The following is a 21,299-nucleotide window of genomic DNA, read 5'->3' as shown; positions in this document are numbered from 1 at the left end:
TGAGGTGCGGGTTGAGAGAGAGAGAGTGTGAGGTGCGTGTTGAGAGAGAGAGAGAGAGAGAGAGAGGTGTGAAGTGGGGGTTTGAGAGAGAGAGTGTGTGTGAGGTGCGGGTTGAGAGAGAGAGTGTGTAGTGCGGGTTGAGAGAGAGAGTGTGAAGTGCGGGTTGAGAGAGAGAGTGTGTAGTGCGGGTTGAGAGAGAGAGTGTGAGGTGCGGGTTTGAGAGAGAGTGTGGGTGTGGGAGAGAGAGTGTGGGTGTCGGGTTGAGAGAGAGAGAGAGAGTGTGAGGTGGGGTTGAGAGAGAGAGAGAGTGTGAGGTGCGGGTTGAGAGAGAGAGAGTGTGAGGTGCGGGTTGAGAGAGAGAGTGTGAGGTGCGGGTTGAGAGAGAGAGTGTGAGGTGCGGGTTGAGAGAGAGAGTGTGAGGTGCGGGTTGAGAGAGAGAGTGTGAGGTGCGGGTTGAGAGAGAGAGTGTGAGGTGCGGGTTGAGAGAGAGAGTGTGAGGTGCGGGTTGAGAGAGAGAGTGTGAGGTGCGGGTTGAGAGAGAGAGTGTGAGGTGCGGGTTGAGAGAGAGAGTGTGAGGTGCGGGTTGAGAGAGAGTGAGGTGCGGGTTGAGCGGAGGAGAGAGAGAGAGAGTGTGAGGTGGGGGCAGGTTGAGAGAGAGAGTGTGAGGTGCGGGTTGAGAGAGAGAGAGAGGGGGAGAGAGTGAGGTGCGGGTTGAGAGAGAGAGAGAGAGTGTGAGGTGCGGGTTGAGAGAGAGAGAGAGAGTGTGAGGTGCGGGTTGAGAGAGAGAGAGAGAGTGAGGTGCGGGTTGAGAGAGAGAGAGAGAGAGAGTGAGGTGCGGGTTGAGGAGAGAGAGAGTGTGAGGTGCGGTTGAGAGAGAGAGAGAGAGAGTGTGAGGTGCGGGTTGAGAGAGAGAGAGAGTGTGAGGTGCAGGTTGAGAGAGAGAGAGAGAGTGTGAGGTGCGTTTGAGAGAGAGAGAGAGTGTGAGGTGTGGATTGTGAGAGAGAGAGGGAGAGTGTGAGGTGCGGGTTGAGAGAGAGAGAGAGAGAGTGTGAGGTGCGGGTTGAGAGAGAGAGAGAGAGAGAGTGAGGTGCGTGTTGAGAGAGAGAGAGAGTGTGAGGTGCGGGTTGAGAGGGAGAGAGAGAGAGTGTGAGGTGCGGGTTGAGAGAGAGAGAGAGTGTGAGGTGCGGTTTGAGAGAGAGAGAGAGAGAGTGTGAGGTGCAGGTTGAGAGAGAGAGTGTGAGGTGCGGGTTGAGAGAGAGAGAGAGTGTGAGGTGCGGGTTGAGAGAGAGAGTGTGAGGTGCGGGTGAGAGAGAGAGAGAGAGAGGAGTGTGAGGTGCGGGTTGAGAGAGAGAGAGAGAGAGAGAGTGTGTGAGGTGCGGGTGAGAGAGAGAGAGAGTGTGAGGTGCGGTTTGAAGAGAGGGGAGAGAGAGAGTGAGGAGTGTGAGGTGCGGGTTGAGAGAGAGAGTGTGAGGTGCGGGTTGAGAGAGAGAGAGAGAGAGAGAGTGTGAGGTGCGGGTTAGAGAGAGAGAGAGAGAGAGTGTGAGGTGCGGGTTGAGAGAGAGAGAGAGTGTGAGGTGCGGGTTGAGAGAGACAGAGAGAGAGAGAGTGTGAGGTGCGGGTTGAGAGAGAGTGTGAGGTGCGGGTGAGAAAGAGAGAGAGAGAAAGAGTGTGAGGTGCGGGTTTGAGAGAGAGAGAGAGAGAGAGTGTGTGGTGCGGGTTTTGAGAGAGAGAGAGAGTGTGAGGTGCGTGTGAGAGAGGGAGAGAGAGAGAGAGAGTGTGAGGTGCGGGTTAGAGAGAGAGTGGGTGCGGGTGAGAGAGAGAGAGTGTGAGGTGCGGGTTTGAGAGAGAGTGTGAGGTGCGGGTTGAGAGAGAGTGTGAGGTGCGGGTGTTGAGAGAGAGAGAGTGTGAGGTGCGGGTTGAGAGAGAGAGAGTGTGAGGTGCGGGTTGAGAGAGAGAGAGAGAGTGTGAGGTGCGGGTTGAGAGAGAGAGAGAGTGTGAGGTGCGGGTTGAGAGAGAGAGAGAGAGAGAGAGTGTGAGGTGCGGGTTGAGAGAGAGAGAGAGAGAGAGAGTGGGAGGGGTGGGGGTGAGAGAGAGATAGAGAGGGAGAGTGTGAGGTGAGGGGGGAGAGAGAAAGAGGAGGAGGAGAGAGAGAGTGTGAGGTGGGGTTGAGAGAGAGAGTGAGGTGCGGGTTGAGAGAGAGTGTGAGGTGCGGGTTGAGAGAGAGAGAGAGAGAGTGTGAGGTGCGGGTTGAGAGAGAGAGAGAGAGTGAGGTGCGGGTTGAGAGAGAGAGAGAGAGAGAGAGTGAGTGAGGAGAGGTGTGAGAGGGAGAGAGAGAGAGTGTGAGGTGCGGGTTGAGAGAGAGAGAGAGTGTGAGGTGCGGGTTGAGAGAGAGTGAGAGGTGTGAGGTGAGGGTTGAGAGAGAGCGGGAGAGAGAGTGTGAGGTGCGGGTTGAGAGAGAGAGAGAGAGGAGTGTGAGGTGCGGGTTGAGAGAGAGAGAGGGAGAGAGAGAGAGTGTGAGGTGCGGGTTGAGAGAGAGAGAGAGAGTGTGAGGTGTGGTTGAGAGAGAGAGTGAGAGAGTGTGAGGTGCGGGTTGAGAGAGAGAGAGAGAGAGAGAGTGTGAGGTGCGGTTGAGAGAGAGAGAGAGAGAGAGAGTGTGAGGTGCGGGTTGAGAGAGAGAGAGAGAGACAGAGAGTGTGAGGTGCGGGTTGAGAGAGAGAGAGAGAGTGTGAGGTGCGGGTTGAGAGAGAGAGAGTGTGAGGTGCGGGTTGAGAGAGAGAGAGTGTGAGGTGCGGTTTGAGAGAGAGAGTGTGAGGTGCGGGTTGAGAGAGAGAGTGTGAGGTGCGGGTTGAGAGAGAGAGTGTGAGGTGCGGGTGGTGAGAGAGAGAGTGTGAGGTGCGGGGTTGAGAGAGAGAGTGTGAGGTGCGGGTTGAGAGAGGAGTGTGAGGTGCGGGTTGAGAGAGAGAGTGTGAGGTGCGGGTTGAGAGAGAGAGTGTGAGGTGCGGGTTGAGAGAGAGAGTGTGAGGTGCGGGTGAGAGAGAGAGTGTGAGGTGCGGGTTGAGAGAGAGAGTGTGAGGTGCGGGTTGAGAGAGAGAGTGTGAGGTGCGGGTTGAGAGAGAGAGTGTGAGGTGCGGGTTGAGAGAGAGAGTGTGAGGTGCGGGTTGAGAGAGAGAGTGTGAGGTGCGGGTTGAGAGGAGAGTGTGAGGTGCGGGTTGAGAGAGAGAGTGTGAGGTGCGGGTTGAGAGAGAGAGAGAGAGTGTGAGGTGCGGGTTGAGAGAGAGTGTGAGGTGCGGGTTGAGAGAGAGAGAGAGAGTGTGAGGTGCGGGTTGAGAGAGAGAGAGAGAGAGTGTGAGGTGCGGGTTGAGAGAGAGAGAGTGTGAGGTGCGGGTGAGAGAGAGAGAGAGAGTGAGTGGGTGGGGTTGAGTGAGAGAGAGAGAGTGTGAGGTGCGGGTTGAGGGAGAGAGAGAGTGTGAGGTGCGGGTTGAGAGAGAGAGAGAGAGTGTGAGGTGCGGGTTGAGAGAGAGAGAGAGAGTGTGAGGTGCGGGTTGAGAGAGAGAGTGTGAGGTGCGGGTTGAGAGAGAGAGTGTGAGGTGCGGGTTGAGAGAGAGAGTGTGAGGTGCGGGTTGAGAGAGAGTGTGAGGTGCGGGTTGAGAGAGAGAGAGTGAGAGAGTGTGAGGTGCGGGTTGAGAGAGAGAGAGAGAGAGAGAGAGTGTGAGGTGCGGGTTGAGAGAGAGAGTGTGAGGTGCGGGTTGAGAGAGAGAGAGAGTGTGAGGTGCGGGTTGAGAGAGAGAGTGTGAGGTGCGGGTTGAGAGAGAGAGTGTGAGGTGCGGGTTTGAGGAGAGAGTGTGAGGTGCGGGTTGGAGAGAGAGAGAGTGTGAGGTGCGGGTTGAGAGAGAGAGTGTGAGGTGCGGGTTGAGAGAGAGAGAGAGTGTGTGAGGTGCGGGTTGAGAGAGAGAGAGAGTGTGAGGTGCGGGTTGAGAGAGAGAGAGAGTGTGAGCTGCGGGTTAAGAGAGAGAGAGAGAGAGAGTGTGAGGTGCGGGTTGAGAGAGAGAGAGAGTGTGAGGTGCGGGTTGAGAGAGAGAGTGTGAGGTGCGGGTTGAGAGAGAGAGTGTGAGGTGCGGGTTGAGAGAGAGAGTGTGAGGTGCGGGTTGAGAGAGAGAGTGTGAGGTGCGGGTTGAGAGAGAGAGTGTGAGGTGCGGGTGGAGAGAGAGAGTGTGAGGTGCGGGTTGAGAGAGGAGAGAGAGAGAGAGGAAGAGAGTGTGAGGTGGGTTTGAGAGAGAGAGAGAGAGAGAGTGTGAGGTGCGGGTTGAGAGAGAGAGAGAGAGAGAGTGTGAGGTGCGGGTTGAGAGAGAGAGTGTGAGGTGCGGGTTGAGAGAGAGAGAGTGAGAGGTGGGGTTGAGAGAGAGGAGAGAGAGAGAGAGAGAGAGAGTGTGAGGTGCGGGTTGAGAGAGAGAGTGTGTGAGGTGCGGGTTGAGAGAGAGAGTGTGAGGTGCGGGTTGAGAGAGAGAGTGTTAGGTGCGGGTTGAGAGAGAGAGTGTGAGGTGCGGGTTGAGAGAGAGAGTGAGGTGCGGGTTGAGAGAGAGAGAGTGAGTGAGTTGGGGTTGAGAGAGAGAGAGACGGTGTGAGGTGCGGGTTGAGAGAGAGAGTGTGAGGTGCGGTTTGAGAGAGAGAGTGTGAGGTGCGGGTTGAGAGAGAGTGTGAGGTGCGGGTTGAGAGAGAGAGAGAGAGTGTGTGAGGTGCGGGTTGAGAGGGAGAGAGAGAGAGTGTGAGGTGCGGGTTGAGAGAGAGAGTGTTAGGTGCGGGTTGAGAGAGAGAGAGAGAGTGTGAGGTGCGGGTTGAGAGAGAGAGATAGAGAGTGTGAGGTGCGGGTTGAGAGAGAGAGTGAGGTGAGGTGCGGGTTTGAGAGAGAGAGAGAGTGTGAGGTGCGGGTTGAGAGAGAGAGAGTGTGAGGTGCGGGTTGAGAGAGGGTGTGAGGTGCGGGTTGAGAGAGAGAGTGTGAGGTGCGGTTGAGAGAGTGAGAGAGTGAGAGGAGTGTGAGGTGCGGGTTGAGTGAGAGGGAGAGAGAGAGAGTGTGAGGTGCGGGTTGAGAGAGAGAGAGAGAGAGTGTGGGAGGTGCGGGTTGAGAGAGAGAGAGAGAGAGAAGTGTGAGGTGCGGGTTGAGAGAGAGAGAGAGAGAGAGAGAGAGAGTGTGAGGTGCGGTTGAGAGAGAGAGAGAGAGTGTGAGGTGTGGGTTGAGATGAAGAGAGAGAGAGAGAGTGTGAGGTGCGGGTTGAGAGAGAGAGTGAGAGATGAGTGTGTGTGAGGTGCGGGTTGAGAGAGAGGAGAGAGAGAGAGAGTGTGAGGTGCGGGTGAGAGAGAGAGTGTGAGGTGCGGGTTGAGAGAGAGAGTGTGAGGTGCGGGTTGAGAGAGAGAGTGTGAGGTGCGGGTTGAGAGAGAGAGTGTGTGAGGTGCGGGTTTGAGAGAGAGAGTGTGAGGTGCGGGTTGAGAGAGAGAGTGTGAGGTGCGGGTTGAGAGAGAGAGTGTGAGGTGCGGGTTGAGAGAGAGAGTGTGAGGTGCGGGTTGAGAGAGAGAGTGTGAGGTGCGGGTTGAGAGAGAGAGTGTGAGGTGCGGGTTGAGAGAGAGAGTGTGAGGTGCGGGTTGAGAGAGAGAGTGTGAGGTGCGGGTGAGAGAGAGAGTGTGAGGTGTGGGTTGAGAGAGAGAGAGTGTGAGGTGCAGGTTGAGAGGGAGAGAGAGAGAGTGTGAGGTGCAGGTTGAGAGGGAGAGAGAGTGTGAGCTGCGTGTTGAGAGAGAGAGAGACTGTGAGGTGCGTGTTGAGAGAGAGAGAGACTGTGAGGTGCGGGTTGAGAGAGAGAGAGACTGTGAGGTGCGGGTTGAGAGAGAGAGAGACTGTGAGGTGCGGGTTGAGAGAGAGAGTGTGAGGTGCGGGTTGAGAGGAGAGAGTGTGAGGTGCGGGTTGAGAGAGAGAGTGTGAGGTGCGGGTTGAGAGAGAGAGTGTGAGGTGCGGGTTGAGAGAGAGAGTGTGAGGTGCGGGTTGAGAGAGAGAGTTGTGAGGTGCGGGGTTGAGAGAGAGAGTGTGAGGTGCGGGTTGAGAGAGAGAGTGTGAGGTGCGGGTTGAGAGAGAGAGAGAGTGTGAGGTGCGGGTTGAGAGAGAGAGTGTGAGGTGCGGGGTGAGAGAGAGAGAGAGAGAGTGTGAGGTGCGGGTTGAGAGGGAGAGTGTGAGGTGCGGGTTTTGAGAGAGAGAGTGTGAGGTGCGGGTTGAGAGAGAGAGTGTGAGGTGCGGGTTGAGAGAGAGAGTGTGAGGTGCGGGTTGAGAGAGAGAGTGTGAGGTGCGGGTTGAGAGAGAGAGTGTGAGGTGCGGGTTGAGAGAGAGAGTGTGAGGTGCGGGTTGAGAGAGAGAGTGTGAGGTGCGGGTTGAGAGAGAGAGTGTGAGGTGCGGGTTGAGAGAGAGAGTGTGAGGTGCGGGTTGAGTGAGAGAGAGTGTGTGAGGTGCGGGTTGAGAGAGAGAGTGTGAGGTGCGGGTTGAGAGAGAGAGTGTGAGGTGCGGGTTGAGAGAGAGAGTGTGAGGTGCGGGTTGAGAGAGAGAGTGTGAGGTGCGGGTTGAGAGAGAGAGAGTGTGAGGTGCGGGCTGAGAGAGAGTGAGAGAGAGAGTGTGAGGTGCGGGTTGAGAGAGAGAGAGAGTGTGAGGTGCGGGTTGAGAGAGAGAGAGAGTGTGAGGTGCGGGTTGAGAGAGAGAGTGTGAGGTGCGGGTTGAGAGAGAGTGTGAGGTGCGGGTTGAGAGAGAGTGTGAGGTGCGGGTTGAGAGAGAGAGTGAGAGAGAGAGTGTGAGGTGCGGGTTGAGAGAGAGAGAGAGAGAGAGAGTGAGGTGCGGGTTGAGAGAGAGAGAGAGAGAGTGTGAGGTGCGGGTTGAGAGAGAGAGAGAGTGTGAGGTGCGGGTTGAGAGAGAGAGAGAGAGAGAGTGTGAGGTGCGGGTTGAGAGAGAGAGAGTGTGTGAGTGCGGGAGAGAGAGAGAGTGTGAGGTGCGGGTTGAGAGAGAGAGAGAGTGTGAGGTGCGGGTTGAGAGAGAGAGAGAGAGAGAGTGTGAGGTGCGGGTTGAGAGAGAGAGAGAGAGAGAGTGTGAGGTGCGGGTTGAGAGAGAGAGAGTGTGAGGTGCGGGTTGAGAGAGAGAGTGTGAGGTGCGGGTTGAGAGAGAGAGTGTGTGGGAGGCGGGTGAGAGAGAGAGTGTGAGGTGCGGGTTGAGAGAGAGAGTGTGAGGTGCGGGTTGAGAGAGAGAGAGTGTGTGAGGTGCGGGTTGAGAGAGAGAGTGTGAGGTGCGGGTTGAGAGAGAGAGTGTGAGGTGCGGGTTGAGAGAGAGAGAGTGTGAGGTGCGGGTTGAGAGAGAGAGTGTGAGGTGCGGGTTGAGAGAGAGAGTGTGAGGTGCGGGTTGAGAGAGAGAGTGTGAGAGTGCGGGTTGAGAGAGAGAGTGTGAGGTGCGGGTTGAGAGAGAGAGTGTGAGGTGCGGGTTGAGAGAGAGAGTGTGAGGTGCGGGTTGAGAGAGAGAGTGTGAGGTGCGGGTTGAGAGAGAGAGTGTGAGGTGCGGGTTGAGAGAGAGAGTGTGAGGTGCGGGTTGAGAGAGAGAGTGTGAGGTGCGGGTTGAGAGAGAGAGTGTGAGGTGCGGGTTGAGAGAGAGAGTGTGAGGTGAGGGGTTGAGAGAGAGAGTGTGAGGTGCGGGTTGAGAGAGAGAGTGTGAGGTGCGGGTTGAGAGAGAGAGTGTGAGGTGCGGGTTGAGAGAGAGAGTGTGAGGTGCGGGTTGAGAGAGAGAGTGTGAGGTGCGGGTTGAGAGAGAGAGTGTGAGGTGCGGGTTGAGAGAGAGAGTGTGAGGTGCGGGGTTGAGAGAGAGAGTGTGAGGTGCGGGTTGAGAGAGAGAGTGTGAGGTGCGGGTTGAGAGAGAGTGTGTGAGGTGCGGGTTGAGAGAGAGAGTGTGAGCTGCGGGTTAAGAGAGAGAGAGAGAGAGAGTGTGAGGTGCGGGTTGAGAGAGAGAGAGTGAGGTGCGGGTTGAGAGAGAGAGAGTGAGGTGCGGGTTGAGAGAGAGAGAGTGAGGTGCGGGTTGAGAGAGAGAGTGTGAGGTGAGGGTGGTTGAGAGAGAGAGTGTGAGGTGCGGGTGAGAGAGAGAGTGTGAGGTGCGGGTTGAGAGAGAGAGTGTGAGGTGCCGGTTGAGAGAGAGCGTGTGAGGTGCCGGTTGAGAGAGAGAGTGTGAGGTGCCGGTTGAGAGAGAGAGTGTGAGGTGCGGGTTGAGAGAGAGAGAGTGTGAGGTGCGGGTTGAGAGAGAGAGTGTGAGGTGCGGGTTGAGAGAGAGAGTGTGAGGTGCGGGTGAGAGAGAGAGTGTGAGGTGCGGGTTGAGAGAGAGAGTGTGAGGTGCGGGTGAGAGAGAGAGAGTGTGAGGTGCGGGTTGAGAGAGAGAGTGTGTGGTGCGGGTTGAGAGAGAGAGTGTGAGGTGCGGGTTGAGAGAGAGAGTGTGAGGTGCGGGTTGAGAGAGAGAGTGTGAGGTGCGGGTTGAGAGAGAGAGTGTGAGGTGCGGGTTGAGAGAGAGAGTGTGAGGTGCGGGTTGAGAGAGAGAGTGTGAGGTGCGGGGTTGAGAGAGAGAGTGTGAGGTGCGGGTTGAGAGAGAGAGTGTGAGGTGCGGGTTGAGAGAGAGAGTGTGAGGTGCGGGTTGAGAGAGAGAGTGTGAGGTGCGGGTTGAGAGAGAGAGAGAGTGAGGTGCGGGTTGAGAGAGAGAGTGTGAGGTGCGGGTTGAGAGAGAGAGAGTGTGAGGTGCGGGTTGAGAGAGAGAGAGAGTGTGAGGTGCGGGTTGAGAGAGAGAGAGTGTGAGGTGCGGGTTGAGAGAGAGAGAGTGTGAGGTGCGGGTTGAGAGAGAGAGAGGAGTGTGAGGTGCGGGTTTGAGAGAGAGAGTGTGAGGTGCGGGTTGAGAGAGAGAGTGTGAGGTGCGGGTTGAGAGAGAGAGAGTGTGAGGTGCGGGTTGAGAGAGAGAGAGAGAGGTGCGGGTGGAGAGAGAGAGAGAGAGAGAGTGTGAGGTGCGGGTTGAGAGAGAGAGAGAGTGTGAGGTGCGGGTTGAGAGAGAGAGTGTGAGAGAGTGTGAGGTGAGGGTGTGAGAGAGAGAGAGAGAGAGAGTGTGAGGTGCGGGTTGAGAGAGAGTGGAGAGAGAGAGTGTGAGCTGCGGTTTGAGCGAGAGAGAGAGAGAGAGTGTGAGGTGCGGGTTGAGAGAGAGAGAGTGAGAGGTGCGGGTTGAGAGAGAGAGAGAGAGTGTGAGGTGCGGGTTGAGAGAGAGTGTGAGGTGCGGGTTGAGAGAGAGAGAGAGAGAATGAGGTGCGGGTTGAGAGAGAGAGAGAGTGTGTGAGGTGGGGTTGTTGAGAGAGAGAGTGTGTGAGGTGCGGGTTGAGAGAGAGAGTGTGAGGTGCGGGTTGAGAGAGAGAGTGTGAGGTGCGGGTTGAGAGAGAGAGTGTGAGGTGCGGGTTGAGAGAGAGAGTGTGAGGTGCGGGTTGAGAGAGAGAGTGTGAGGTGCGGGTTGAGAGAGAGAGAGAGTGTGAGGTGCGGGTTGAGAGAGGAGAGAGTGTGAGGTGCGGGTTGAGAGAGAGAGAGTGTGAGGTGCGGGTTGAGAGAGAGAGAGTGTGTGAGGTGGGGGTTGAGAGAGAGTGAGTGAGAGAGAGAGTGTGAGGTGCGGGTTGAGAGAGAGAGAGAGTGTGCGGTGTTTGGGTGAGAGAGAGAGAGAGAGTGTGAGGTGCGGGTTGAGAGAGAGAGAGAGTGTGAGGTGCGGGTTGAGAGAGAGAGAGAGTGTGAGGTGCGGGTTGAGAGAGAGAGAGTGTGAGGTGCGTGTTGAGAGAGAGAGAGTGTGAGGTGCGGGTTGAGAGAGAGAGAGTGTGAGGTGCGGGTGAGAGAGAGAGGAGTGTGAGGTGCGGGTTGAGAGAGAGAGAGTGTGAGGTGCGGGTTGAGAGAGAGGAGAGAGAGAGTGTGAGGTGCGGGTTGAGAGAGAGAGAGTGTGAGGTGCGGGTTGTTGAGAGAGAGAGAGAGTGTGAGGTGCGGGTTGAGAGAGAGAGTGTGAGGTGCGGGTTGAGAGAGAGAGTGTGAGGTGCGGGTTGAGAGAGAGAGTGTGAGGTGCGGGTTGAGAGAGAGAGTGTGAGGTGCGGGTTGAGAGAGAGTGTGAGGTGCGGGTTGAGAGAGAGAGTGAGAGGTGCGGGTTGAGAGAGAGAGAGTGAGAGAGAGAGGAGTGTGAGGTGCGGGTTGAGAGAGAGAGGTGTGAGGTGCGGGTTGAGAGAGAGAGTGTGTAGGTGCGGGTTGAGAGAGAGAGTGTGAGTGCGGGTTGAGAGAGAGAGTGTGTGAGTGCGGGTTGAGAGAGAGAGTGTGAGGTGCGGGTTGAGAGAGAGTGTGAGGTGCGGGTTGAGAGAGAGAGAGAGAGAGAGTGTGAGGTGCGGGTTGAGAGAGAGAGAGAGTGTGAGGTGGGGGTTGAGAGAGTGTGAGGTGGGGGTTGAGAGAGTGTGAGGTGCGGGTTGAGAGAGAGAGTGTGAGGTGCGGGTTGAGAGAGAGAGTGTGAGAGGTGCGGGTTGAGAGAGAGAGTGTGAGGTGCGGGTTGAGAGAGAGAGTGTGAGGTGCGGGTGAGAGAGAGAGTGTGAGGTGCGGGTTGAGAGAGAGAGTGTGAGGTGCGGGTTGAGAGAGAGAGTGTGAGGTGCGGGTTGAGAGAGTGAGAGAGAGAGAGAGAGAGTGTGAGGTGCGGGTTGAGAGAGAGAGTGTGAGGTGCGGGTTGAGAGAGAGAGTGTGAGGTGCGGGTTGAGAGAGAGAGAGAGGGAGAGTGTGAGGTGCGGGTTGAGAGAGAGAGAGAGAGAGAGAGTGTGAGGTGCGGGTTGAGAGAGAGAGAGAGAGTGTGAGGTGCGGGTTGAGAGAGAGAGAGAGAGTGAGGTGCGGGTTGAGAGAGAGAGAGAGAGAGTGTGAGGTGCGGGTTGAGAGAGAGAGAGAGTGTGAGGTGCGGGTTGAGAGAGAGAGAGAGAGTGTGAGGTGCGGGTTGAGAGAGAGAGAGAGAGTGTGAGGTGCGGGTTGAGAGAGAGAGAGAGAGTGTGAGGTGCGGGTTGAGAGAGAGAGAGAGAGGTGTGAGGTGCGGGTTGAGAGAGAGAGAGGAGAGTGTGAGGTGCGGGTTGAGAGAGAGAGAGAAAGTGTGAGGTGCGGGTTGAGAGAGAGAGAGAGAGAGTGTGAGGTGCGGGTTGAGAGAGAGAGAGAGTGTGAGGTGGGGGTTGAGAGAGAGTGAGATTGTGAGGTGCGGGTTGAGAGAGAGAGAGAGAGTGTGAGGTGCGGGTTGAGAGAGAGAGTGTGAGGTGCGGGTTGAGAGAGAGAGTGTGAGGTGCGGGTTGAGAGAGAGAGTGTGAGGTGCGGGTTGAGAAAGAGAGAGAGAGAGAGAGTGTGAGGTGCGGGTTGAGAGAGAGAGAGAGAGAGTGTGTGAGGTGCGGGTTGAGAGTGAGAGAGAGTGTGAGGTGCGGGTTGAGAGAGGGAGAGAGAGAGAGAGTGTGAGGTGCGGGTTGAGAGAGAGAGTGTGAGGTGCGGGTTGAGAGAGAGAGTGTGAGGTGCGGGTTGAGAGAGAGTGTGAGGTGCGTTGAGAGAGAGTGTGAGGTGCGGGTTGAGAGAGAGAGAGTGTGAGGTGCGGGTTGAGAGAGAGAGAGAGTGTGAGGTGCGGGTTGAGAGAGAGAGAGAGAGTGTGAGGTGCGGGTTGAGAGAGAGAGAGAGTGTGAGGTGCGGGTTGAGAGAGAGAGAGAGAGAGAGTGTGTGAGGTGCGGGTTGAGAGAGAGAGAGAGAGAGTGTGAGGTGCGGGTTGAGAGAGAGAGAGAGAGAGAGTGTGAGGTGCGGGTTGAGAGAGAGAGAGAGAGAGAGAGTGTGAGGTGCGGGTTGAGAGAGAGAGAGAGAGGTGCGGGTTGAGAGAGAGTGTGAGGTGCGGGTTGAGAGAGAGAGAGAGAGAGAGTGTGAGGTGCGGGTTGAGAGAGAGAGAGAGAGTGTGAGGTGCGGGTGAGAGAGAGAGAGAGAGTGTGAGGTGCGGGTTGAGAGAGAGAGAGAGAGTGTGAGGTGCGGGTGAGAGAGAGAGAGAGAGTGTGAGGTGCGGGTTGAGAGAGAGAGAGAGAGTGTGAGGTGCGGTTGAGAGAGAGAGAGAGAGAGTGTGAGGTGCGGGTTGAGAGAGAGAGAGTGTGAGAGAGAGTGAGTGAGATGATGAGAGAGAGAGAGAGTGTGAGGTGCGGGTTGAGAGAGAGAGAGAGAGTGTGAGGTGCGGGTTGAGAGAGAGAGTGAGAGAGTGTGAGGTGCGGGTTGAGAGGAGGAGAGAGAGAGAGAGAGTGTGAGGTGCGGGTTGAGAGAGAGAGAGAGTGAGAGTGTGAGGTGCGGGTTGAGAGAGAGTGAGAGAGAGAGAGAGAGTGGGAGGGGTGGGGTTGAGAGAGAGAGAGAGAGTGTGAGGTGCGGGTTGAGAGAGAGAGAGTGTGAGGTGCGGGTGGAGAGAGAGAGAGTGTGAGGTGCGGTTTGAGAGAGAGAGTGTGAGGTGCGGGTTGAGAGAGAGAGTGTGAGGTGCGGGTTGAGAGAGAGAGTGTGAGGAGGTGCGGGTTGAGAGAGAGAGTGTGAGGTGCGGGTTGAGAGAGAGAGTGTGAGGTGCGGGTTGAGAGAGAGAGTGTGAGGTGCGGGTTGAGAGAGAGAGTGTGAGGTGCGGGTTGAGAGAGAGAGTGTGAGGTGCGGGTTGAGAGAGAGAGTGTGAGGTGCGGGTTGAGAGAGAGAGTGTGAGGTGCGGGTTGAGAGAGAGAGTGTGAGGTGCGGGTTGAGAGAGAGAGAGAGTGTGAGGTGCGGGTTGAGAGAGAGAGTGTGAGGTGCGGGTTGAGAGAGAGAGTGTGAGGTGCGGGTTGAGAGAGAGAGTGTGAGGTGCGGGTTGAGAGAGAGAGTGTGAGGTGCGGGTTGAGAGAGAGAGTGAGGTGCGGGTTGAGAGAGAGAGTGTGAGGTGCGGGTTGAGAGAGAGAGTGTGAGGTGCGGGTTGAGAGAGAGAGTGTGAGGTGCGGGTTGAGAGAGAGAGTGTGAGGTGCGGGTTGAGAGAGAGTGTGTGAGGTGCGGGTTGAGAGAGAGAGTGTGAGGTGCGGGTTGAGAGAGAGAGTGTGAGGTGCGGGTTGAGAGAGAGAGTGTGAGGTGCGGGTTTGAGAGAGAGAGTGTGAGGTGCGGTTGAGAGAGAGAGAGAGAGGTGTGAGGGGGGTTGAGAGAGAGAGAGAGAGAGAGTGTGAGGTGCGGGTTGAGAGAGAGAGAGAGAGAGAGAGAGTGTGAGGTGCGGGTGAGAGAGAGAGAGAGAGAGGAGTGTGAGGTGCGGGTTGAGTGAGAGAGAGAGAGAGAGAGTGTGAGGTGCGGGTTGAGAGAGAGAGAGTGTGAGGTGCGGGTTGAGAGAGAGAGAGAGAGTGTGTGAGGTGCGGGTTGAGAGAGAGAGAGAGTGTGAGGTGCGGGTTGAGAGAGAGAGAGAGAGTGGGGTGAGAGATGCGGGTGAGAGAGAGAGAGAGAGTGAGGTGCGGGTTGAGAGGAGAGAGAGTGTGTGAGGTGCGGGTTGAGAGAGAGAGAGAGTGTGAGGTGCGGGTTGAGAGAGAGAGTGTGAGGTGCGGGTTGAGAGAGAGAGTGTGTGAGGTGCGGGTTGAGAGAGAGAGTGTGAGGTGCGGGTTGAGAGAGAGTGTGTGAGGTGCGGGTTGAGAGAGAGAGAGTGTGTGTGGTGGGGTTGAGAGAGAGAGAGAGTGTGAGGTGCGGGTTGAGAGAGAGAGAGAGTGTGAGGTGCGGGTTGAGAGAGAGAGAGAGTGTGAGGTGCGGGTTGAGAGAGAGAGAGAGAGTGTGAGGTGCGGGTTGAGAGAGAGAGAGAGTGTGAGGTGCGGGTTGAGAGAGAGAGAGAGTGTGAGGGGCGGATTGAGAGAGAGAGAGAGAGAGAGAGAGTGTGAGGTGCGGGTTGAGAGAGAGAGAGAGTGTGAGGTGCTTGTTGAGAGAGAGAGAGAGAGTGTGAGGTGCGGGTTGAGAGAGAGAGAGAGTGTGAGGTGCGGGTTGAGAGAGAGAGAGAGAGAGTGTGAGGTGCGGGTTGAGAGAGAGAGAGAGTGTGAGGTGCGGGTTGAGAGAGAGAGAGAGTGTGAGGTGCGGGTTGAGAGAGAAGTGAGTGTGAGGTGCGGGTTGAGAGAGAGAGAGTGTGAGGTGCGGGTTGAGAGAGAGAGAGTGTGAGGTGCGGGTTGAGAGAGAGAGAGTGTGAGGTGCGGGTTGAGAGAGAGAGTGTGAGGTGCGGGTTGAGAGAGAGAGTGTGAGGTGCGGGTTGAGAGAGAGAGTGTGAGGTGCGGGTTGAGAGAGAGAGTGTGAGGTGCGGGTTGAGAGAGAGAGTGTGAGGTGCGGGTTGAGAGAGAGAGAGAGAGAGAGTGTGAGGTGCGGGTTGAGAGAGAGTGTGAGGTGCGGGTTGAGAGAGAGAGAGTGAGAGGTGCGGGTTGAGAGAGAGAGAGAGAGAGAGAGAGAGTGTGAAGTGCGGGTTGAGAGAGAGAGTGTGTAGTGCGGGTGAGAGAGAGAGTGTGTAGTGCGGGTTGAGAGAGAGAGTGTGTGAGGTGCGGGTTGAGAGAGAGAGTGTGTGAGTGCGGGTTGAGAGAGAGAGTGTGAGGTGTGGGTTGAGAGAGAGTGTGAGGTGTGGGTTGAGAGAGAGTGTGAGGTGCGGGTTGAGAGAGAGAGAGAGAGTGTGAGGTGCGGGTTGAGAGAGAGAGAGAGTGTGAGGTGCGGGTTGAGAGAGAGAGTGTGAGGTGCGGGTTGAGAGAGAGAGTGTGAGGTGCGGGTGAGAGAGAGAGTGTGAGGTGCGGGTTGAGAGAGAGAGTGTGAGGTGCGGGTTGAGAGAGAGAGTGTGAGGTGCGGGTTGAGAGAGAGAGTGTGAGGTGCGGGTTGAGAGAGAGAGTGTGAGGTGCGGGTTGAGAGAGAGAGTGTGAGGTGCGGGTTGAGAGAGAGAGTGTGAGGTGCGGGTTGAGAGAGAGTGTGAGGTGCGGGTTGAGAGAGAGAGAGAGAGAGAGAGTGTGAGGTGCGGGTTGAGAGAGAGAGTGTGAGGTGCGGGTTGAGAGAGAGAGAGAGGGAGAGAGTGAGGTGCGGGTTGAGAGAGAGAGAGAGAGTGTGAGGTGCGGGTTGAGAGAGAGAGAGAGAGTGAGGTGCGGGTTGAGAGAGAGAGAGAGAGTGAGGTGCGGGTTGAGAGAGAGAGAGAGAGAGTGAGGTGCGGGTTGAGAGAGAGAGAGTGTGAGGTGCGGGTTGAGAGAGAGAGAGAGAGTGTGAGGTGCGGGTTGAGAGAGAGAGAGAGTGTGAGGTGCGGGTTGAGAGAGAGAGAGAGAGAGAGTGTGAGGTGCGGGTTGAGAGAGAGAGAGAGAGAGTGTGAGGTGCGGGTTGAGAGAGAGAGAGAGAGAGTGTGAGGTGCGGGTTGAGAGAGAGAGAGAGAGTGTGAGGTGCGGGTTGAGAGAGAGAGAGAGAGAGTGTGAGGTGCGGGTTGTGAGAGAGAGAGAGAGTGTGTGGTGGGGTTTGAGAGAGAGAGAGTGTGAGGTGCGGGTTGAGAGAGAGAGAGAGAGTGTGAGGTGCGGGTTGAGAGAGAGAGAGAGAGAGTGTGAGGTGCGGTGAGAGAGAGAGTGTGAGGTGTGGGTTGAGAGAGAGAGAGTGTGAGGTGCGGGTTGAGAGAGAGAGTGTGAGGTGCGGGTTGAGAGAGAGAGAGAGAGAGAGTGTGAGGTGCGGGTTGAGAGAGAGAGAGAGAGAGAGTGTGTGAGGTGCGGGTTGAGAGTGAGAGAGAGTGTGAGGTGCGGGTTGAGAGAGGGAGAGAGAGAGAGAGAGTGTGAGGTGCGGGTTGAGAGAGAGAGTGTGAGGTGCGGGTTGAGACAGAGAGGTGAGAGAGAGAGTGTGAAGTGCGGGTTGAGTGAGAGAGAGAGAGAGAGTGTGAGGTGCGGGTTGAGAGAGAGAGAGAGTGTGAGGTGGGGTTGTGAGAGAGGGAGAGAGAGAGAGAGTGTGAGGTGCGGGTTGAGAGAGAGAGTGTGAGGTGCGGGGTGAGAGAGAGAGAGAGAGAGAGAGTGTGAGGTGCGGGTTGAGTGAGAGAGAGAGAGAGTGTGTGAGGTGCGGGTTGAGAGAGAGAGAGAGTGTGAGGTGCGTGTGAGAGAGGGAGAGAGAGAGAGAGAGTGTGAGGTGCGGGTTGAGAGAGAGAGTGTGAGGTGCGGGTTGAGAGAGAGAGTGTGAGGTGCGGGTGTTGAGAGAGAGTGTGAGGTGCGGGTTGAGAGAGAGAGAGTGAGGTGCGGGTTGAGAGAGAGAGAGAGAGTGTGAGGTGCGGGTTGAGAGAGAGAGAGTGTGAGGTGCGGGTTGAGAGAGAGAGAGAGAGTGTGAGGTGCGGGTTGAGAGAGAGAGAGAGTGTGAGGTGCGGGTTGAGAGAGAGAGAGAGAGAGAGAGTGTGAGGTGCGGGTTGAGAGAGAGAGAGAGAGTGTGAGGTGCGGGTTGAGAGAGAGAGAGAGAGAGAGAGTGTGAGGTGCGGGTTGAGAGAGAGAGAGAGAGAGAGAGTGTGAGGTGCGGGTTGAGAGAGAGAGAGTGAGGTGCGGGTTGAGAGAGAGTGTGAGGTGCGGGTTGAGAGAGAGAGAGAGAGAGAGTGTGAGGTGCGGGTGAGAGAGAGAGAGAGTGTGAGGTGCGGGTTGAGAGAGAGAGAGAGAGTGTGAGGTGCGGGTTGAGAGAGAGAGAGAGTGTGAGGTGCGGGTGAGAGAGAGAGAGAGTGTGAGGTGCGGGTTGAGAGAGAGAGGAGAGTGTGAGGTGCGGGGATTGAGAGAGAGAGAGAGAGAGAGAGTGTGAGGTGCGGGTTGAGAGAGAGAGAGAGAGAGAGAGTGTGAGGTGCGGGTTGAGAGAGAGAGAGAGGTGCGGGTTGAGAGAGAGTGTGAGGTGCGGGTTGAGAGAGAGAGAGAGAGAGAGTGTGAGGTGCGGGTTGAGAGAGAGAGAGAGAGTGTGAGGTGCGGGGTTGAGAGAGAGAGAGAGTGTGAGGTGCGGGTTGAGAGAGAGAGGAGAGAGTGAGGTGCGGGTTGAGAGAGAGAGAGAGTGTGAGGTGCGGGTTGAGAGAGAGAGAGAGTGTGAGGTGCGGGTTGAGAGAGAGAGAGAGAGTGTGAGGTGCGGGTTGAGAGAGAGAGAGAGTGTGAGGGGCGGGTTGAGAGAGAGAGAGAGAGTGTGAGGTGCGGGTTGAGAGAGAGCGAGAGAGTGTGAGGTGCGGATTGAGAGAGAGAGAGAGAGAGAGTGTGAGGTGTGGGTTGAGAGAGAGAGAGAGAGAGAGAGAGAGAGACTGTGAGGTGCGGGTTGAGAGAGAGAGAGAGAGTGTGAGGTGTGGGTTGAGATAGAGAGAGTGAGAGAGTGTGAGCTGCGGGTTGAGAGAGAGAGAGAGAGAGAGTGTGAGGTGCGGGTTGAGAGAGAGAGAGAGAGAGAGAGTGTGAGGTGCGGGTTGAGAGAGAGAGAGAGAGAGAGAGTGTGAGGTGCGGGTTGAGAGAGAGAGAGAGAGTGTGCGGTGCGGGTTGAGAGAGAGAGAGTGTGAGGTGCGGGTTGAGAGAGAGAGATTGTGAGGTGCGGTTTGAGAGAGAGAGTGTGAGGTGCGGGTTGAGAGAGAGAGTGTGAGGTGCGGGTTGAGAGAGAGAGAGAGAGTGTGAGGTGCGGGTTGAGAGTGAGAGAGAGAGAGAGAGAGAGTGTGAGGTGCGGGTTGAGAGAGAGAGTGTCAGCTGCGGTTTGAGAGAGAGAGAGAGAGTGTGAGCTGCGGTTTGAGAGAGAGAGAGAGAGTGAGGTGCGGGTTGAGAGAGAGAGAGTGTGAGGTGCGGGTTGAGAGAGAGAGAGAGAGTGTGAGTTGCGGGTTGAGAGAGAGTGTGAGGTGCAGGTTGAGAGAGAGAGAGAGAGTGTGAGGTGCGGGTTGAGAGAGAGAGAGAGTGTGAGGTGCGGGTTGAGAGAGACAGAGGGAGAGTGTGAGGTGCGGGTTGAGAGAGAGAGAGTGAGAGGTGCGGGTTGAGAGAGAGAGAGAGAGTGAGAGGTGCGGGTTGAGGGAGAGAGAGAGAGTGAGAGGTGCGGGTTGAGAGAGAGAGAGAGAGTGAGAGGTGCGGGTTGAGTGAGAGAGAGAGAGTGAGAGGTGCGGGTTGAGAGAGAGAGAGAGAGTGTGAGGTGCGGGTTGAGAGAGAGAGTGTGAGGTGCGGGTTGAGAGAGAGAGTGTGAGGTGCGGGTTGAGAGAGAGTGTGAGGTGCGGGTTGAGAGAGAGAGAGAGAGAGAGTGAGGTGCGGGTTGAGAGAGAGAGAGAGAGAGAGAGAGTGAAGTGCGGGTTGAGAGAGAAAGTGTGAGGTGCGGGTTGAGAGAGAGAGAGAGTGTGAGGTGCGGGTTGAGAGAGACTGTGTGAGGTGCGGGTTGAGAGAGAGTGTGTGAGGTGCGGGTTGAGAGAGAGTGTGTGAGGTGCGGGTTGAGAGAGAGTGTGTGAGGTGCGGGTTGAGAGAGAGTGTGTGAGGTGCGGGTTGAGAGAGAGAGAGAGTGTGAGGTGCGGGTTGAGAGAGAGAGAGAGTGTGAGGTGCGGGTTGAGAGAGAGAGAGAGTGTGAGGGGCGGATTGAGAGAGAGAGAGAGAGAGAGTGTGAGGTGCGGGTTGAGAGAGAGAGAGAGAGAGTGTGCGGTGCGGGTTGAGAGAGAGAGAGAGAGTGTGAGGTGCGGGTTGAGAGAGAGAGAGAGTGTGAGGTGCGGGTTGAGAGAGAGAGAGAGTGTGAGGTGCGGGTTGAGAGAGAGAGAGAGTGTGAGGTGCGGGTTGAGAGAGAGAGAGTGAGAGGTGCGGGTTGAGAGAGAGAGAGAGTGTGAGAGGTGCGGGTTGAGAGAGAGAGAGAGAGTGAGAGGTGTGGGTTGAGAGAGAGAGAGAGAGTGAGAGGTGCGGGTTGAGAGAGAGAGAGAGAGTGAGAGGTGCGGGTTGAGAGAGAGAGAGAGTGTGTGAGGTGCGGGTTGAGAGAGAGAGTGTGAGGTGCGGGTTGAGAGAGAGAGTGTGAGGTGCGGGTTGAGAGAGAGTGTGTGAGGTGCGGGTTGAGAGAGAGTGTGTGAGGTGCGGGTTGAGAGAGAGTGTGTGAGGTGCGGGTTGAGAGAGAGAGAGTGTGTGAGGTGCGGGTTGAGAGAGAGAGAGAGTGTGAGGTGCGGGTTGAGAGAGAGAGAGAGTGTGAGGTGCGGGTTGAGAGAGAGAGAGAGTGTGAGGTGCGGGTTGAGAGAGAGAGAGAGTGTGAGGTGCGGGTTGAGAGAGAGAGAGAGTGTGAGGTGCGGGTTGAGAGAGAGAGAGAGTGTGAGGGGCGGATTGAGAGAGAGAGAGAGAGAGAGAGAGAGTGTGAGGTGCGGGTTGAGAGAGAGAGAGAGTGTGCGGTGCTTGTTGAGAGAGAGAGAGAGAGTGTGAGGTGCGGGTTGAGAGAGAGAGAGAGTGTGAGGTGCGGGTTGAGAGAGAGAGAGAGTGTGAGGTGCGGGTTGAGAGAGAGAGAGAGTGTGAGGTGCGGGTTGAGACAGAGAGAGAGTGTGAGGTGCGGGTTGAGAGAGAAGAGAGTGTGAGGTGCGGGTTGAGAGAGAGAGAGTGTGAGGTGCGGGTTGAGAGAGAGAGAGTGTGAGGTGCGGGTTGAGAGAGAGAGAGTGTGAGGTGCGGGTTGAGAGAGAGAGTGTGAGGTGCGGGTTGAGAGAGAGAGTGTGAGGTGCGGGTTGAGAGAGAGAGTGTGAGGTGCGGGTTGAGAGAGAGAGTGTGAGGTGCGGGTTGAGAGAGAGAGTGTGAGGTGCGGGTTGAGAGAGAGAGAGAGAGAGAGTGTGAGGTGCGGGTTGAGAGAGAGTGTGAGGTGCGGGTTGAGAGAGAGAGAGTGAGAGGTGCGGGTTGAGAGAGAGAGAGAGAGAGAGAGAGAGTGTGAAGTGCGGGTTGAGAGAGAGAGTGTGTAGTGCGGGTTGAGAGAGAGAGTGTGTAGTGCGGGTTGAGAGAGAGAGTGTGTAGTGCGGGTTGAGAGAGAGAGTGTGTAGTGCGGGTTGAGAGAGAGAGTGTGAGGTGTGGGTTGAGAGAGAGTGTGAGGTGTGGGTTGAGAGAGAGTGTGAGGTGCGGGTTGAGAGAGAGAGAGAGAGAGTGTGAGGTGCGGGTTGAGAGAGAGAGAGAGTGTGAGGTGCGGGTTGAGAGAGAGAGTGTGAGGTGCGGGTTGAGAGAGAGAGTGTGAGGTGCGGGTTGAGAGAGAGAGTGTGAGGTGCGGGTTGAGAGAGAGAGTGTGAGGTGCGGGTTGAGAGAGAGAGTGTGAGGTGCGGGTTGAGAGAGAGAGTGTGAGGTGCGGGTTGAGAGAGAGAGTGTGAGGTGCGGGTTGAGAGAGAGAGTGTGAGGTGCGGGTTTGAGAGAGAGAGGTGAGGTGCGGGTTGAGCGAGAGAGAGAGAGAGAGAGTGTGAGGTGCAGGTTGAGAGAGAGAGTGTGAGGTGCGGGTTGAGAGAGAGATAGAGGGAGAGAGTTGAGGTGCGGGTTGAGAGAGAGAGAGAGAGTGTGAGGATGCGGGTTGAGCGAGAGAGAGAGAGTGGTGAGGTGCGGGTTGAGAGAGAGAGAGAGAGTGAGGTGCGGGTTGAGAGAGAGAGAGAGAGAGAGTGAGGTGCGGGTTGAGAGAGAGAGAGTGTGAGGTGCGGGTTGAGAGAGAGAGAAGAGAGTGTGAGGTGCGGGTTGAGAGAGAGAGAGAGTGTGAGGTGCAGGTTGAGAGAGAGAGAGAGTGTGAGGGTGCGGGTTGAGAGAGAGAGAGAGTGTGAGGTGCGGGTAGAGAGAGACAGAGGGAGAGTGTGAGGTGCGGGTTGAGAGAGAGAGAGAAAGTGTGAGGTGCGGGTTGAGAGAGAGAGAGAGAGAGAGTGTGAGGTGCGGGTTGTGAAGTGAGAGAGAAGAGTGAGGTGCGGGTTGAGAGAGAGAATGTGTGAGGTGCGGTTAGAGAGAGAGAGAGAGTGTGAGGTGCGGTTGAGAGAGAGAGAGAGAGAGTGTGAGGTGCCGGTTGAGAGAGAGAGTGTGAGGTGTGGGTTGTGAGAGAGAGAGAGTGTGAAGTGCGGGTTGAGAGAGGAGAGTGTGAGGTGCGGGTTGAGAAAGAGAGAGAGAGAGAGAGTGTGAAGTGCGGGTTCAGAGAGAGAGAGAGAGAGTGTGTGAGGTGCGGAGTTGAGAGTGAGAGAGAGTGTGAGGTGCGTGTTGAGAGAGGAGAGAGAGAGAGAGAGTGTGAAGTGCGGGTTGAGAGAGAGAGTGTGAGGTGCGGGTTTGAGAAAGAGAGAGAGAGAGAGAGTGTGAAGTGCGGGTTCAGAGAGAGAGAGAGAG

This window comes from Carcharodon carcharias, chromosome 10 (genome assembly GCF_017639515.1).
Source record: "Carcharodon carcharias isolate sCarCar2 chromosome 10, sCarCar2.pri, whole genome shotgun sequence".
In the NCBI taxonomy this organism is placed as follows: domain Eukaryota; kingdom Metazoa; phylum Chordata; class Chondrichthyes; order Lamniformes; family Lamnidae; genus Carcharodon; species Carcharodon carcharias.
This window is presented reverse-complemented; position numbering follows the sequence as displayed.